The sequence below is a fragment of the Dromiciops gliroides genome, chromosome 1 (assembly GCF_019393635.1).
Source record: "Dromiciops gliroides isolate mDroGli1 chromosome 1, mDroGli1.pri, whole genome shotgun sequence".
Lineage (NCBI taxonomy): Eukaryota > Metazoa > Chordata > Mammalia > Microbiotheria > Microbiotheriidae > Dromiciops > Dromiciops gliroides.
Window position 1 is genome coordinate 588208571 of NC_057861.1, and position 19233 is coordinate 588227803.

Below are 19233 nucleotides of genomic sequence, written 5' to 3' on the forward strand. Positions count from 1 at the left end.
ACTATGGGGTTGCTGTGGAGGAGGGGTCTTGAATGAGTTATCTAAAGGACTGGTGTTTCTGGGGGTTTGGGGAAAGTGTAAGCAAATGAACACTTTACTGGGGGTTTTATTTACTGAAGGTAAAAATAATGATGATGATAATGATAATTCCATTTATATAGAACTTTATTTTCTACATAATTGTTCAATATGTTCTTTCTTCTATTCAAAGTAGCTACAGTGGCAATGCTATCTTTGGATACCAAACATAATCCTTTCCATAGCAATGGCCCTTGTGGCTCATTTGCTGCAGCAACAACAACAACAGCAACAACAACAATCTCTTACATTTGTATGGTATTTATGGTTTACAATACAGTTTCACATATTTTTACTCCATTTTATTCTGTTTGGTGGGATTTTGGATTGAGACGGTGGCCTCAGTCAGAAAGACTCAAGCTCGAGTCCTCTGGACTTGACGTCTGATATATACTGGCTGCATGTTCTGATCAAGACACTCAATCTGTCATTTGACCTTTTGGCAACTCCCTAAGACCTTACTTTGCAGGACAGGTACTGGACCTGCATTGGGGAAGAGAATTTCCTTCTCTGGGAATTCCTTATACCAAATGAAACCACAGGTCCCGTGCCTATCCCTATTCTATCCTTGATTTCTTTCAAATGACTGTGAAGAAGCAATTATTATCATCACCATTTTCAAAATGAGAAAGTGGGCTCAGAGAGGTTGTTTTATCCAAGGTTTCACAATAAGATTTTCATCTGCAAAATTGAGAAGCTGAATTAGATGATCTCTAAGGTCCTATTGACCTCTAACACTCAACAAAAGGAAGGGCAGATTGCCTCTGAGCTTTGATTAGAGAAGAAGATTGCTGTTTGTCCTTTATTCTCAAAGAAGACCAATGACATCAGGAGGGTGATGTCTTGACTTGCAAGTGAATTGGATTTAAGTGAGGCAGGTCTGAGTAGAAAAAGACAGAGGGAAGATGAAAGGGAGGATGAGAGACCAGATCCCTAAATAGGAAAAAGCAGAGATCACTAGGAATACAGAACTACTTTCAACCACTGTCAACCATAAATGGCCAAATGGAAAGAATCCATTTCTCTTGTGTCCTCATCCAGAAATCCCAAACCCACTGCTTTGTCCCTCAAATCATATTATACAGTCCTTTGTCCCCTCTTCAGAGTAATATATTATTGAATGACCACATAATTAGATAATAGCATCATAGCAGATTTGTGCCATAAAACAGGTTGAGTTTGGAAATACCTAACCTAACTCAAAATCTGAGTTAGGGAATGACTATGCTCACCTGGCTTTCTGCGTTTGGCCTCCCAATTGTCTGACTGAGGCTCAGGGTTATCCAGAAACACTGTAGAGAGAAAACATCTTGGAGTGAGTGTTCACTGTAGACTTTGAGTGGGATGGAATTAGGTCCATTTGCTTGAAAGAATCAAAATAAATCTTAAGGCTGTAAAGTAGAAGACTGTGGTAGAAAGGATCCACTTTCCTATGACTTACAAGGACCACTTTCAACAACTCTGCTTGTACCCATCCTGCCTCTCCTTTCTACTGAAGTGGCTGCAGAATGACTTGGGTCCTGTGAATTTGTTTTAGGCCCTAAACTTTGAATGTGGTTCATTTTGAGAAGGCAGCCATGTGGTCTAGAGAGAGACAACTCCAATGGCTCCCCTCACATGGCTTCCTATGGACAATAAAAGCTGGCATCTCCAAGCCAAGAAAGTACATTAGCATGCCCAGAACTTGATGATGACCCATGCCCCCTCCCATCCTGCTTGTCAGCAGAAAGCTCAGGAATATCCTAGTGCTAAATTGTCATCTCAGTTAAGGATCTGCCCTATGATGAGAGATACTCTTAAGCTACTGAAGGCATGGGACCAAAGGATCACATAACTAGAGCTCAAAGACCATCACAATCAGGTAGCAACTAATGAAGAGAATATCTAAGGAAACAAAGTTGTCCAAGTAAATTCTTTACCACCTCATCTTATTTTCAAGGATTAAGCATCCCCTTCAGATTTTGAGTGAATGAGCTTTAATTGTCCAAGATCTGGGTAAGATTATATCAAGCAATAGTGTGGGACTCAATACCCACTATGGACAGAGTTTTGTTCTGGGTACTGCTGAAGGTAGTTGAAAAATAGCAGACATGGCCCCCATGCTTGGGAAAGTTATAATCTAAAGAAGAAAGCAAGGTGCCTCCAGAAAGATCTAAAGCCTATAGGCAAGAACTAGACCAGCCAACACCACTGTAAGGTACTATGTTATCAGCACTTAACAGGGGCTGAAGAAATGCACAATAGAGAGAAGTAATTCAACAAAAACTTATTAGTGTTTGTTATAAAGAAGGCATGGTACTAGGCATTGAACAATCTAATAAGTCTTTCATCACAAGCTCCCCATTAGATTGTAAATTCCTCAAGGGCAAGAACTGTCTTTTGCTTTTTTTTGTATCCTCAGTACACAGTTCTGGGTACATGGTAGGCACTTAATTGATTGATTGATTTCAAAAGTCAAAATATGGAGACAAGGTGGGAGGGATATGAGTTTGCAAGGGAGAGAAGGCAGAAGATGGTGTAATGACCTTCTGTCAAGGCTCCAAGGTAAAAGCAAATGGTTATAAAAACAAGTTTTTCTACTTGAGGCTAAGCATTATGGGACAGGGAGAGGTAATTTACCCAAAACCTTTAGTTCAGAGATGGTAATTGTGAATGGAAAAGATATGACAGAAACCGAAAACTCCCATGAAAAGGACAATAAAAATGGATAGCAGACATAATGTGAACTCCCCCGACAGAGAAGGATGTAGCTGGATAGCAGATCTTTAGACATGGTCAATGTATGCATTAGTTTTGCTAGACTATGCTTGTTTTTTAACAGCTTTTTTCTTTTTCTTTTCAATTAGAAAGAGGTGGGAAGGAGAGAAAATAAACTTCTGTTAGTTGAAATGCATTTTGAAGAAAAGAAACAGGTAAACTACTAGAAGATAGAAATTCCTCCAGGTGTCCAGATTTTGGCTATCTTGAAAGAGAAAACTTCACCAAAAGCATTTCTTTAACCTCTTTGGGTCACCAATGGTGGCATTAGACAAGTGGAATTTTATAGTACAGTGTAATTCAAACTTTATGTAAAGGAACTTAATGGAAGAAGCAAGTGACTTTGCAGAACCAGGGGAGTATTTTAAGTCAAGTGGTGTTTCAAAAAGATGGTCCTAACTTCTGAGTAAAGGATAGAATGAAGTAGTCAAGGATGTTTGGGAGTGGGGGGAAGAGAAAGGATGACTGTCATTCCCAGTGGAAATGGCTGGTCATTCACTTACATCTTTTCGGACATTTCTGTGGTTTCTGTGGTATCTCAGCCAATGCATCTATATTCTCACTGATCACCTCATCTGGGCCAATGTTCCCTAATATGGAGAAAAGTCAGTCAGTCAACAAACATTTATCAAGCAACTCTGATGTGCCAGGCACTGTGCCAAGCATACACAAAGAAATGAGAGAGAGTGTGTAATTTAAAATTCTAAATGTGGATTCTAATCTGTTCCCCCAGTTTTGGGGAAACTGACTAAAATCACTGATAAAACGAGTTTAGGTTTTTAAGGGTTTATTGAAAAATAGAAAGAGAAAGGTTGAGAACAGAATTCCAACAGCCTGGCATTCCTATCTTTCCTCAAATTTCCTGTGAAGTCCTCTGCTACCACCACCACCATCAAGTCAGGAACCCAAAAGAGACAGAGCTCTCCGTGCAGGCCCTCTTTCCTCCTTCCTGTCTTCTCCCAGAAAATAGGAGGCTCCTCAAGTTGATTGGCTGGTAGCCTTGATAGACAGCACCCATGAGAAAACGTCACTTCCTGATGCCAAGGAAAAGCCACATGGCCTTGCCTTCTGAGGCATTCTCCTCATGGTGGAGCTTTCCTATAGTAAGGCTCCAGTAGGTAGCATCATTCCAATCATTACGAGAGAGAGAGAGAGAGAGAGAGAGAGAGAGAGAGAGAGAGAGAGAGAGAGAGAGAGAGAGAGAGAGAGAGAGAGAGAGAGAAAGAGAAATAGTTGATCTCTGAGTTGTCTTCCTAGTATACCAAAGACTGGGAGTCTCATAAATTTATCAGAATACAGCTTATGATGACCAGATGGAATAGCCTTCCCAGAAAGAACAAGCACAAACACAAGGCCTAAACCAAATAAGACATCTCAAACTTACCAAAAATGCCTTCGGTCTCTGAGAACATGTATTCTGCCAGTGCCGCTGCAAGGAAAGAAAAAAAAATCCATCAATAAGCCCAAAGAACTCTTCTACTTCCCATTGCCATGAAATATCCTCCCATTATCTGCTGTATAAATGGGATCTGTAGCCTGACACCCCCTTTCCTTGAGCCATGTCACTTATGATTGTTTGCCTTAGCCTATTATCTAATGGTGACTGCTCAGGAGGCATTACTAAGTTTTAAATCATCACAAGAAGCAAGAAAAAGCAACATGGCAGCTATCCTGTCCAGCTTTTCACAGCTATTCGCAACAACCCATAAATCTTTCCAAAGGCATCTGGGTTACACTTCTACAAAAGTTACTGTAAAAGTGCCAGATGCTCTGAGGAATTGATCCCCCATCATTGTGGTCTTCCAAAGTCAGGCCCAGGCCATTGGTGGTCAGGCTTCTTCTTTGGAAAGTCAAGTCATTCATTCATGACAACTGTATTGTGATCCCCGGAGCACTCAGAAATTTTCCAAATTGCTCATGGCATGATCACTTGTGACCTAGCTCAGGACACCATACATGAGAAAGCAACATGTCAGCGAGCCCAGCAAAAATAGCTCTGGGCCTTCCCCATGAATGTCAGTATTCTCCCTGTTGCTCCTCACTTCTGAAGTACACTAAGCACTGGGGTTCATTTTCCCTCTCCCCTCCCTTCCCCTTCCTACCTACCACTTCAGATTAGGCAGGTTGATTAAGTGTAACAGTAGTTGTCTTGAATGATTTTTTTAAAAAAGGAAAACAAGCAAAACAACAAAAAAAGAAAAAAAGAACAAGAAGCTTTTCTTTCTTTTCTTCTTTCCCAAGTGTTTTCTAGTAGCTCTGGAAACTTTTGTTTACTTTGCACTCAACAGAAACTAATAAACTTTGAGCAGCCTTTTAAAAAAATATGGGATGTAGGGCCAAGATGGCAGATTAGGGGCAGCCACCCAACTATCCTAATATTCCCTTCCAAACAACTTTAAAATAACACCTTAAATAAAATTTTGGAGTGACAGAGCCAACAAAATATTGAGGTAAGACATTCTCCAGGCAAAGGAAACTTAAGAGGTCAACAGGAGAAGCTTGTGACATCAGGGTGGAGGCCTGTCTAGGGCCCAAACACCTTGAAGTGGAAATAGTTGCTACAGAAACAGTAGCAGCTTTGGGAGCTTTCAGTCCAGAGATGGGAAGGAGTTTGGACCAACTGCTCAGAAAGAGATTGTAGGGAACCTTTTGTGGGCATTTGGTACAGCTAGTGCTGACTGGCAACTCTACTGCCCATATACATTTCTGGTTAGCAGTTCCAAGTGGAGAGGAATGCTGGGGGTTGGTCACAAGGGAGCAGGAGTCTTGTATAGCACTTATAGCTACAGGGGATCAGGGGCCATTCTTGGGTAAAGACCAGAGCCCGGATCAGGAAATCAGTGACCCTCCAAGAATCACAACATCTTAGAAGCTATTGCAGATCACCAAAACTAACTCTGAAAACAGTAGAACAAAAAGCCTGACGCTTGGGACAATGCTTCCCCAGACCCAGGTGAGCAGAGCCTAACTTTAATATAAAGTTCAAAGTCAAGAAGTAGATTGGGAAAATGAGCAAACAACAAAAACAACAAAAGAACTTGACCATAAAATGTGTTCAGGAAGACCAAGATATAAACTCAGAAGAAGATAGCAATATGAAAGTTACCCATTCCATTACTGTTCTTGTTTTTTCTTTCTTTTATTTTTTTCCTTTTGTTCTGATTAATGTGGAAACACATTTAACACAATAGTAATGGATAACCTATATCAAATTGCTTGCTGGCCTTGGGATGGGGAGGGAAGGGAAGATGGGGGAAAAATTTGGAACTCAAAAAATATCTTTACATGTAATTAAGAAAAATTACAATTAAAAATTAAAAGAGAAAAAAGGAGGAAAAAATAAATGAAGGGCTGAGAAAGAAGAATGCACTGGGAAAAGGGAGAAGGGATAGGTAAAATGGGAAAATTTTTCTCACATAAAAGAGGCATTCAAGGAAAAACTTTTACAATGGAAATGAAAATGGGAGTGGTGGTAGCAAGCAATTCTTGAACTTTACTCTCATTGGAATTGGTTCAAAGAGGGAAGATGTATGTATGTATGTATGTATGTATGTATATATGTATGCTTTACATATATGTATGTATATCAATCTATCTATACCTTAGTTGTGCATAAAAATGTAACTTATTCAATAAGGAAATTGGAAGGGAAGGGGATTAGAGAAAGGTGGAGGATGATAAAAAGGGGACAGATTAAGGGAGGCAGTGGTTAGAAGCAAAATACTTTTGAGAAGGGACAGTATACAAAGGGGAGGGGGCAGAAACAGAAGAAAATGGGATGGAGGAAAGTACACAGTAATCATAACTGTTAATGTGAATGGGATGAGCTCACTTATAAAACAGAAGCAGATAGCAGAATGAATTAGAAATCAGAATCCAACAATATGTTGTTTACAAGAGACACACTTGAAAAAGAAAGACACACATAGAGTTAAAATAAAGGGCTAGGGACAGCTAGGTGGCACAGTGGATAGAGCACCAGTCCTGGATTCAGAAGGACCTGAGTTCAAATCCAGCCTCAGACACTTAACACTTACTAGTTGTGTGACCCTGGGAAAATCACTTAACCCCAATTGCCCCACAAAAAATAAAATAAAATAAAGGGCTAGATCAGAATCTTATATAGTTGGCTTAGATGGTCTCTGAGGTCTCTTCCAGCTCTAGAGGTATGATCTGAAGGGGAATGGAGAAAGAGAATTTTACAGCAGTTGTAGAGGCTGGTGTGTTTGGCTTGTTCATTGAATCCTGCTAGACTACACGTGATGTTTTGAGACCTAGTGCCCTCCCATAAATGATACCATTCATCAGATAGCCTCCCATAAATGATAGCCACTCATCAGATTTGGTTCAATATCATTTACCAATCAATCAACAAGCATTCATTAAATGCTTACAGTGTGCCAGTATTGTGCTAGGTACTGAGGATACAAATACAAAGAAAAAATAATTCCTGTTTTCAAGGAGTTTACATTTTAATGGGGCATCAAGTACATATATTGTTATATAGGAATACACATAAAAGAGAATAGATAAAAATAAATACAGTGCTGGTGAAATCACAAGTACTTTCCCTTTCCCTAAGTAGTTAAATACAAAATAATTAAGGAGGGGAAGCACCAGCACAGAAAGACCTCATGCAGAGGTGTCATGAAGGAAGTGAGGAATTCTACAAGGTAGAGATGAAAAGGGCATGCATTCCAGGCATCAAGGATGGTCAGTGCAAAGGCATTGATATTGGATATGGAGGGCCATATGTGAGGAACAGAAAGAGAGTCATTCTAAGGGGCAACTAGGTGGTACAGTGGATAAAGCACCAGCCCTGGATTCAGGAGGACCTGAGTTCAAATCCAGCCTCAGACACTTGACACTTACTGTGTGACCTTGGGCAAATCACTTAACCCTCATTGCCTCACAAAAAAAAAGAAAGAAAGAAATAAAGAAAGAGAGTCATTCTGACTGAATAGTAGAACATTGGAAGTGTAATGGAATATGTAATCAGGCTGGGAAGATAAGCTGGGCTTTAAAAACTTAAACAGAAGAGTTTATAGTTTATCTCAGAGGCAATAGGGAGCCACTGAAGTTTATTGAGTAGAGAAGTAACATGGTCAGATATGTACATAAGGAAATCACATTTATTTCAATTTTCTGAATTTATACTGGAAAAGGTAACACCCAGCCATAAGGAGGAAAGAGAACAAACAGACCTGTCTATACCAGATACATACAGAAAGTGCTATTGAAAATAAGTCTAGGAAGGCAAGGAGGGGCTAGTGTATGAAAGACTTTTAATGTCAGAGGACATGGGTTAGAACTCTGGCATGGCTACTTAATTTCTGTGAGTCCTGAGGCAAATAAACATCCCTCTAATGAAGGGTTTGAACTAGTTGATCTCTAAGGTCCCTCCCAGCTCTAAATCTAATAGTCTTATGGATAACTATGAGATCATGGAATAGGTATTTAGTTCTATAGTAATTTCATAGTAATCCAAGGTGTAGAGATCTGCTTGTGATGGCAGATCCCCATATCTCCCTATGTAGCTTGGGTCTGCATCTGACTCAACCTTCTCTAGGTTGTAGTCTAGAGAAAGGGCCTCACATAGGTGGTATAAACAGGAGTGTGACTTCCTCTCCCATCCAGCTAATTAATACTTAAAATATTAGCCTCCTTTGACTTAGAGGAGTGATTTCATTGGTATAGGGAACTCCAAGAGGAGGAAGTCTGCCTGACTGAAGTAGGTCAGCACCTTTCAACTTACAGTATTAGAGAGTTGTTCAAAGCACCAAGACATTGCCCAGAGTCACACAGCCAGTATGTGTCAAAGACAGGACTGTAACAAGTTATAGTTTCTAATAAAATTCTGGTGCCTCTGAGGGATATCACAATTGAATGTGGTACTTATTTTACCAGATACTTTTCTGACAGCACTTTGGGGTACAGTGCTTTGGGTGGGGGGGAGGGTAAGAAGGCACGGTGTCCCTTGGGGGAAAGAAGAAGCCAAGAGGGAAAAGATACATAGATCCATGCTTTACACTGTAGCCTGGAACTCTTTATGCCTACTGGGTGGGTGGGTGGGAGGGGAGCAGGCCTTTCGGATGGCCCTCACCATCAGCTTCCTTCATACTTCTTCCTGAGATTGTGTGTCCTTCCCCTGCCTCCTCTTATACCATCCAACTCTTGTGTCACATTTCTGAGCCTTGGTTTACAATAAATTAGTGAATAATATACAGAAAAGATAAGAAAATTTTTTAAAAGAACATAAGGACATTCGGTGTTTAGGATTTTGTCACTATTGTTATTTAAAAATTCAAACCAAAGTCAAAACACCACCACCACCACCATCACTTCCATTCATATCCCCTTACCTATCCTGTCATAGGCTTCTCCTGTCCCCTCATCTTCTATGGCATTCCATAGCCTGCTCACCTGATCACAGTTGATTGTGTCAGTATCAGGATCTGGAAGGAAAAGATGATTGGATGAAAGAGAAGCAACATAGTGTTTTATCAAAGGAGCCTTGAATCAAGAGTAAAAAGTCCTAAGTTCAAATACCTCCTCTTCTGCTATCTGTGTAACATAGGACAAGTCACTTAAACCTCTCCCAGCTTGTTTACTCCTCTGTAAAATGAAACTATGAGCAGTTAGGTGGTATAGTGGAGAAAGTGCCAGGCCTAGAGTCAAGAAGACCTGAGTTCAAATATGACCTCAGACACTTACTAACTATGTGACCCTGGGCTAGTCACTTAACTCCATTTACCTCACTTTCCTCATCTGTAAAATGAGCTGGAGAAGGAAATGGCAAACCACTTAAGTAGCTTTGCCAAGAAAACCCCAGATAGAGCCATGAAGAGTCAGACAAGACTGAAAAATGACTGAACAACAACAACAAAATGAAGCTATTGAACTATATAGTTTCAAATATCCAGGTCAAAATTCTATGATCCTATGAGGAACAAGGAGGTAAGAAACCTCTGGAACAAACAAGTAGAAAGAGGGCCAGGGCTGAGGCTGAGGTAGAAGTCAGTCCCCAGACAATGAATGCTATCTCTGAGATGGCCTCTTGGTGCTGTCCATGGTGCTGTCATGCTTACCGGTATACAAGTAGCTCAGGCTCTGGGAAGAAAGATTTTGCTCTTAAACAGGTGAACCCTGTAATGTTATTCTAGTCCCTTAAGTGCACTAGTTGGATTCCTCAATCTATATAGTTATACCACTCAGAAAATGTTTGGAGTCATTTAGAATTTGGAGTCACTGCTAAGAGGCAGCTAGGTGGTGCAGGGAATAAAGATCTGGGCTTGGAGTTAGGAGGACCTTAGTTCTACTCTAGCCTCAGACATTTCCGAGCTGTTGTCACCCCAGCAAGTCATCTGTCTGCCTCAGTTTCCTCAACTCAAATGAGGATCATAATAGCACCTACCCAAAGTTGTTGTAAGGATCAAATGAGATCATATTTGTAAAGTGCATAATGCAGTGCCTGGTACATAGTCGATACTTTATAAATGTTTATTTCCTTCTACTTTCTCTTCCCATAAGAAGGTGAATCAGATAAAACACAATTAGAAATCAGAATATGAGGGGAGGAGCATCATGGTAGAGTGGAAATATCACTGGACAAAGGAGGCCGAAGATCTCTGGTTCTATTAGAGACCTGACTATCACTTACTAGTGGTATGATCTTGAGCCAAAAAAAAAAAATTAGACACATCTGAGACTTAGTTTCCTTATCTGAAAAAATTATTTGGTGAATTAATTGGATTAGATAATTTCTAAGAGTCTTGTGGTTCTATCATTCTTGATTCTAAGAAGCAAGGAAGAACTTGTTTCCCAGACACTTTACACAGCTACCAAATGAAACTTTCTAAAACAGAGACCTGACCATATGACTCTCCTCAAGAATCTTTAGCAGTTCTGTATTGCCCCATGGATAAAGCACAAACTCAGCTTGAAAGTTAAGTCTTTACAATGGTTTGGTTACAGCCTACCTTTTTGGATTTATTTCTTATTAGTTTCCTTCATACATTGTCTGTTCCAGCCAAATTGGCTTACTTGCTTTTCCTTAAACACAGCATTCCATCTCTCATCTCCTTGGTTTTTGTAGTTTGCCCCCACCCTCTGCCAAGCCTCTTATAATGCACTTCTTTCTCAATTCATTCACTTAGAATACTTAGTTCTCTTCAAAACTCAAGTACCACTCTATACAGGAAGTTTTACATGATTGCCCTAGTTTTTAGTGTTCTCTCCTTCCTCAAATTATTATGCATTTCCTTATCTATGCAAATGTTTTATTCCTTGGTTCAATGTAAGCTTCTGGAGAGCATAGACAATTTTTCATTTTATCTTTGTATGCCCAGCACCAAATTAAGTACATTGCTTTGCACAAAATAGATGTTTAGTAAAAGTTTACTGAATCGAATGACATCAATGTAGTTTCCTCTTATTGTGAGGGATCTCATGGAGGGTCATACAATCTGGAGCTGGCAGGAGATTATGAAGGTTACCTCATATAACATTTGACAACTCGGGAAATAAAAGCACAGAGAAGTTGAGTGAATGGGCACATGGGTAGTGAGTAGGAAATCTGATACCCTGGTGTTTTTTTACTGGCTCATTTCATTTCATTTTCTTTTTTGTGGATGTGTGTGTAAATTTTTTTTTCATTTTAAACTTAGAAACAAAATAAGAAAAGAAAAAAAAGAAGACTTCTATGTACACTATGGAACATGAGGGGATTCAATATAAAACAATACATTTCCATTTCAAGAAAACCTATTTAATAAATACTACACATTGTTTTCAAAGCTACCCAGCTTTTCTGAGAGATTGTCTATGAAGCTTTTTGTTTTTTTACCCAATTTTCTGATTTCCTACTAGTCTTGGCTAAATTGGCTACATTAATATTTATACCAGGGAAATCTGATATTCCAACCAAGATCTTCTGATTACAAAACCAATGCCTTTCCCATTAAATGATGCTAAAGTCTGGGGAGTGGTGGTGGTATAAGGAGGCTGTAGGGCAGGAAGTATCACTCACCTGAAGAGAACTCAATCTCTTCTTCTGCTGTCAGGGGCTGGTCATAAAAGTGGAGAAGCTGTAAGGGGTCAATGTCACTTTGGAGCAGCCCTAGGTAGCTTCCTTCTGCTGATGGCCCAGATTCCATGGCAGCACACTGATCAGTAACTGAAACAAACAAAACATCCTCTCTTAGTCATATAGCATTGAGTCAGCCTGTTACTTACCACAAGTACCCCCAGTGGAGTATAGGAGGTAACAGAAATCGAGACAAGTGGATGAATATCTATCAAATGCATATTGTGAACCTGGCTATATGCAGAACACAGAATAACTAGAAGTCTCATGGTCACTGTATCCACGGAATTTGTAATCTAGCTGGGAGATATGGTAGAAAGCCATGAAGCAAAGAGCAATACAAGACAGTCTATATTCTCTATATACTGTAGGATACAGATGTGAAGTACTATAGAAATGTGGAAAAGAAGTCAATGAATAGAGCAGCTAGGTGGCACAGTGAATAGATCACTGACCCTGGATTCAGGAGGACCTGAGTTCAAATCTGACCTCAGACACTTGACACTTACTAGCTGTGTGACCTTGGGCAAGTCACTTAACCCCCATTGCCCCACAAAAGATAAAATAAAATAACCCCAATTGCTTCACCAAAAAAAAAAGTCAGTGAAGGCTGGAAGGAAGATTTTATGGAGGAGGTTGAACTTGATCTAAGGCTAGATCTAAAGGACCTCTAAAGTCCCTTCTAGCTCTATTTGTTGTCGTTGTTATGGCAATCAGGGGTAAGTGACTTGTCCAGGGTCACACAGCTAGTAAGTCTCTGAGGCAGGACTTGAACTCAGGAAGATGAGTCTTCTGACTCCACTGCATCACCTAGTTAGCCAGTCTTAAAAAACCCCAATTGTTAAATACATACTATTGTTGTTGTTCAGTCATATCCAACTCTTCATAACCCCATTTCAGGTTATCTTGGCAAAGATGCTGAAATGGTTTACCATTTCCTTCTCTAACTCATTTTACAGATGAGGAAACTGAGGCAAACAGGGTTAAATGAATTGCCCAGGGTCATACATCTAGTAAATGTCTGAGGCCAGATGTGAACTCATGTCCTCCTGACTTCAGAGCTGGTGCTGTATCCACTGCACCACCTAGATGCCCCATATATTCTAAATCATTCTAGTGTATTGGTGAAAAAGAGAAGAGGCATTCTGAGGGGAGCAGGAACAAAAGGACAGAAGAGGAGGGATTGTAGTGACTGAGGACACAGTCATAAGAAAGAGCCCTACTTGATAAATTCCAGTGGCTCCTTGTTACCTCCAAGACCAAATAAGAACTTTTCTAGTTGGCATTTGAAGCTCTTCACAATCTGGATCCTTTCCCTCTTTCCCGTATTCTTACATACTAATTGCTTCCACACAATCCAGGTTCACTGGCCTCTGTACTATTAAGCACACAGTTGTCTCCATCTCTTCTCTTGGTCTCTTTGCACAGGCCATCTGCAATGACTCCCTCCTCAGTCTTCCCTCTAAAAAACCTTTCAGTTTTAGGTCAAATGAAAACCTTGCTAGTGCCTTGACTTCTGAGATTATCTTCCCTCCACTACATGGGTTCTTCCCCTTTTTTGTGTTCTATGGACACTTTTGGCGATCTGGTGAAACCCACAGACCCCTTCTTGAAATATTTTTAAATGCATAAAATCAAATACATAGAATTACAAAGGAAAACAATTATATTGTAATGTAGTTATCAAAATATTTTAATACCACCCAGCTTTAGTATATATTCATATTAATGTATATGTTGTCTACCCCATTAAAATGAAAGTGCCTTGAGGTCAAGGCCTTTTTTTGCTCTTTCTTTGTATCTCCAGTGATTAGTACAGTGCCTGACACTGACATAGTAAGTGTTTATTAAAAGCTTTTTGATTCATTAATAGAATACATTTACATGATCACACTTTGTTACCTTTGTTGATGCTCCTCTCACAATAATCTTGCAAATAAAGGGGAAGAAGCTAATGATCCCTCTTGCCTAATTATACTTCCACTTCACCACTTTTCCCATCAGTTTTTTTTTTTTGCAGGGCAATTGGGGTTAAGTGACTTGCCCACAGTCACATAGCTAGTAAGTGTTAAGTGTCTGAGGCTGGATTTGAACTCAAGCCCTCCTGAATCCAGGGCTGGTGCTCTATCTACTGTGCCACCTAGCTGCCCCTCCCATCAGGTTTTGATATATCACGGGGTTGACATAAGAAATTAAATCAGGATCTTTTGGGAGTTGTTGAGGAAGCTGCTGTGACACCTGAAGGCCAGCAGATGACACAGAAAAAGTTTAGAAACTCAGAAATGCATAAAATATATGTAAGGTATTGTATAATAGCAACATATTTTATCTTCTAATACCATAATAATTCAGACTTCTTCTCTGGCATGAAGGTAGGGCCAAAAAAGTTTACACAGATTTTCCAGATCACAGGGGAGCTGCATCCCTAACCCAGTAAATGTGGAAGGGATAACTGTACTGATACTTTCTAACAACTTTCCCCAACCTGAGAGGGCCTAAGACCAAGCACAGCAGGGAGGCTGCCCCAGCTTTTCACAGAGAAACAACTCTTTCTTCTTCTGGGTCAGCCTTTGCAAAGGCAGCCTCTGTTCTATAAAAGGGTCAGGGTGGAGGCTGTGGGAACACACACACACACACACACACACACACACACATGCACACGCACATGCACACGCACATGCGCACACACATGTAGGAGGAAGCAGCTACCTGCGACCAACAGAAGAACTGAGAGCACATCTTGTCTAATTTCTGGAAGAGAAGGAAACTGTACAGAGGATTGTGGTTGGTGCCTAGCCTACTAGGACTCCAAGGGTATTGATTAGGCATGAAGAACTCAATCTGTTTTAGCACCTTAAGTGAGGAAGGGATCCTGAGAGTCTGAAACTCTCAGATTCTCTCCATGCCCCAAAGCCACCTGTGTCTTCACCACAAGGCTATGTCATTTGCTTTCAATTTTTCCCCCGTCTACACACAGTGTCACACCAAGCGTTGTTCTAGGTCAGCCTTGTGGGACAAATTGCTTCACCTTTCTGGGGCTAAACTTTCTTATCTGTTAAATGGAGATAATAATGCCTGCCCTAACCTACTTCATGGAGGGATTATGATGATCAAATGAAGAAATCGTTGCAAAATAACCTTAAGATCTATGGAGCAAAAAACCCAAAGATATTATTATCATTACTACTACTACTGTCGCTGCTGCCACTGCCACCACCACCACTATTAATCTTTTCTTTCTTTTTTTTTGTGAGGCAATTGGGGTTAAGTGACTTGCCCAGAGTCACACAGCTAGTAAGTGTCAAGTGTCTGAGGCCAGATTTGAACTCAAGTCCTCCTGAATCCAGGGCCAGTGCTCTATCCACTGCACCACCTAGCTGCCCCTATTTTCATATTTTTGATGGAGTTCAGATAAAAGGTCCTGGGATAAGTAGGATCTGATGTTAGCCTTTTATATTTAGTGTTCTATGGACTATGGATAAAATAATTGCCTTTTTGTAATTGAGTAAAAGTATTGGGATATTAATGATGGTCATCAGCATCACCAACTACTTCTATTTGTCATATTAGAGTAGAGAGGCCAAATGGGATTCCAGCATCTCCTAATTTGTTCCAGTGTGGCTTCTTAATTTTTCTTTGAATCATTGAGAAGTCCCATTAGTAAGCCTATATTCAAGAGTAAGAAGAAAAATGTAATCCTAAAGTTAAATACTTTATCCTATTTTGGGAATTATACATCATTTGGGATTATCAGTAATATAAATGCCCTTTGAATGGAGAGATTCTGTTTCATTGAGGGCCTCATAAGACTTGAACTTTGACAGCTTTTACAAATAGATCACTAAATTGAAGGCCCAGGCCATTCTAGGTTACTGACCCAACCAGTGAGGAAGAAGATGTTTGTGGGAGGTCAGTCTAGCCTGATAAATCTCTAGTTTAACCCTGGAAAAGTGCCAGCCCCTCTGACCCATACCCCTTTCTTTTCTCAATTCAACATTTTTTTGGCCTTTTGGCTTTTGCAGAAGCTCAGAAAGCAGAGGCCACAGGTAGTCCTGTTTACTGAGGCATTCAGCCTTTCTCAGCTCTAGTTCCTGTTTCTGTTCCCACACCCCTCCAAAAAAGGGGAGAGAGCAAATAACAAACCAGTTATATTTGGGAGAGTCAGGTCAGTTGCTTTCCACACTGAGCTACTTCTCTTCAGTAGATATTCTGTTGATCTCCAAGATACACACGTGGTTTACCTAAATGAGCTCTACTTTCAACCCTGATTTTACTCTTCATTTGCAGGAAATACTAGCAGAGTTAATGGAGTGCTTACTTCCCCCCACCTCCCCCATTTCTCCTTTTGAGATACTTTACAGAAAACAGTAAGCCGATAGTATTTTTAGAATGTCCTCTTCTAAAAGCCTTTCTGCTCTCATCCCACCCCCCTCCATCTAAAGTGTTGGCTTAGACTTGTCATTCTTCAGAATGGCATTGTTTGTCTCCATCATATCTAGTATTTGAGTACTCCTACCCCATTCCTTGAATGTCTACTTCACCCAAACTCACATCAACATGCTCTAATCTCTATTCTCTAGTCTCCTTCCTAGGCAGGAATCTTCCTCTAAAAATAGGATTTAGAGTTGTCAAAGGATCAGCTGGTACAACTTCTACATTTTGCAGAAGAGAAAACCGAGGCCCAGAGAGACGAAGTTCTTTGTCCAAAGCAATACAAGGCAATAATGATCATTGTAGCTAACATCAAAATAGTGTTTACTGTGTGCCAGGCACTGTGCTAAGAGCTTTACAATTACTATCTCATTTGATCCTCAGATCAGCTCTCAGAGGTAGGTTCTATTATGACTCCCATTTTACAGATGAGGAAATTGAGGCAGACAGGGGTTAAGTGACTTGCACAGTTTCCTCTTTAGTAAATATCTGATACTGAATTTGAACTCAGTTCTTCCTGAATCCAAAACCAGAACTCTATCCACTGTGTCACCTAGTTGCCCTATCCCAAGGCTCTATCATAAGCTCTCTTTTCTCTTCTCTTCTCTTCTCTTCTCTTCTCTTCTCTTCTCTTCTCTTCTCTTCTCTTCTCTTCTCTTCTCTTCTCTTCTCTTCTCTTCTCTTCTCTTCTCTTCTCTTCTCTTTTCTTTCTACACTCTCTTTCTTGGTAATCTCATTAGCTCCAATGGTTTGATTATGATCTCTATGCAGACCTCAGACATCTTAGATCTATATATTCAGCTCTCATCTCTCTTCCAACCTCCTGTCCTGTATCTTTGGCTCATTTCTTGACATCTCAACCTGAATGTCTTTGAAACTTCTCAAACTCAACATGTCTGAAACAGAACTTATTACCTCTCTCCCCAAACCCAGCTCTCCCTCCTAATTTCCCCATTTCTGTCAAGAGTACTACCATCCTTCTGGTCCTCCAGGTCTGTCACTAGTAGTTAGTATTGGCTCCTTTCTCATTTACTCTTCATATTCAATCCTTTGCCAAGTCTTGATCATCCTATCTCCCAAACATTGACTGAATCCATCTCTTTTGCATCACTGACATGGTCGATACCCATTCTCTCCACTTGTGCCACAACCACCCTAATTCATACTCTCATCACTTTTTTTGCAAGGCAATGAGGGTTAAGTGACTTGCCCAGGGTCACACAGCTAGTGTCAAGTGTCTCAGGCTGAATTTGAACTCAGGTCCTCCTGAATCCAGGGCCGGTGTTTTATCCACTGCACCACCTAGCTGCTCCCTCTCATCATTTCTAATTGTTCTTTCAACATCTAACATCTCTCCTCTCCAATACATTCTCCACAGCTGCCAAAATGATATTCCTAAAATACAACCATGTCACTCCCATCCTTAAGATATTTCAGGGTTTCCCTATAGGGTTTATCTCTAGAATAAGATATGCCCCCCCCATCAAAAATCACATGTCATGTATCAAATATTGTAACAAGAGCTTTATAAATCTTAAGGCACCACAGAAAGATTAGCTATCATTAACCATTTGCTCTGATTTGAATTTAAAGCCTTTGGGTAACCTTTCTTTCCAGGCTTATCACTCATTATTTTCTTTGGCTGATACCCTCTACTTCCCAACCAAATTGACTTACTTCCTAGTCTCCATACACAACCTTCCATGTCCTGTCTCCGTGACTATCTAGTTCTTCTTTCACATTATCCATCTTACCTCTTGCAAATCCTAGCTCCTTTCAAGTCTCAGTTCAAGTATTATCCCTTGCAAAAGGCTTTTGCTGCATGATTACTTCAATTGTCTGTGTGTGGCAATGATCCTTCCCCTCCCTCTCCCCCGGTAATAATAATAACTTGTTGTTATTGTTTTCAGTCATGTCCAGCTCATTTTACAGATGAGGAAACTGAAGCAAACAGGGTTAAGTGACTTGCCTAAGGTCATACAGCTAATAAGTCTCCAAGGACAGATTTGAACTCAGGAAGATGAGTCTTCCTGATTCGCCTCAGTTTTTCTATCTGTAAAATAGATGTAACAATGCTTGTGCTAATTATTTCACAGGGTTGTTGGGAGGGAAGTGATTTGCACTATATAAATATGAGTTATTATTATCTATTATTAAAAAGAGTGGTTTGAGGTAAATCTTTTCCAAGGTTTCTCTCTGATCTAAATCCTATGATTCTAATTTTTCTCAAAAATTTCCCAGTCTTCCCATAAAGGTTCTTCTTCCTTTCAGCCAGTAGGCCCACCTAACTACTCCCATATAGCTTTGATTAGACCACCACCCTCTGCTACCCTCTCCCTCAGTCCTCCTATAGTCTGGCTCAGGGCAGCTTGTGTGTGTGTGTGTGTGTGTGTGTGTGTGTGTGTGTGTGTGTGTGTGTGCAGTGGATAGAGCACTGGCCCTGGAGTCAAGAGGACCTGAGTTCAAATTTCACCTCAGATACTTACTAGCTGTGTGACCTTGGACAAATCACTTAACCTCAATTGTCTTAAACATCCAGGACTATCCCCAGTTATCTTGATGTATATCTTGCCACTGGACACAGTGAGGTTGGTGACCTTGCACAGCCCTTTCTCACTTAAATCCAATTCAGTGCAAATCATGGCATCACCATGATGTCATTGTCTTCTTTGAGAATGAAGGACAAACAACAATAACCTCGCTCTGAAAAGGAACATTCCTCCTTATGAAGGATCAGTTACCTTTACTTTCTCCTTCCAGTTAATGATTTAGAGATGTGTCAAATTTGATTACACCTGTTTCCTGGGACCTCAGGGAGGGGAGGGGCAGGTTTGGAGAAGGCTACAAGCTGCTATCTGAAATAGCTATTTCATTATGAGGAA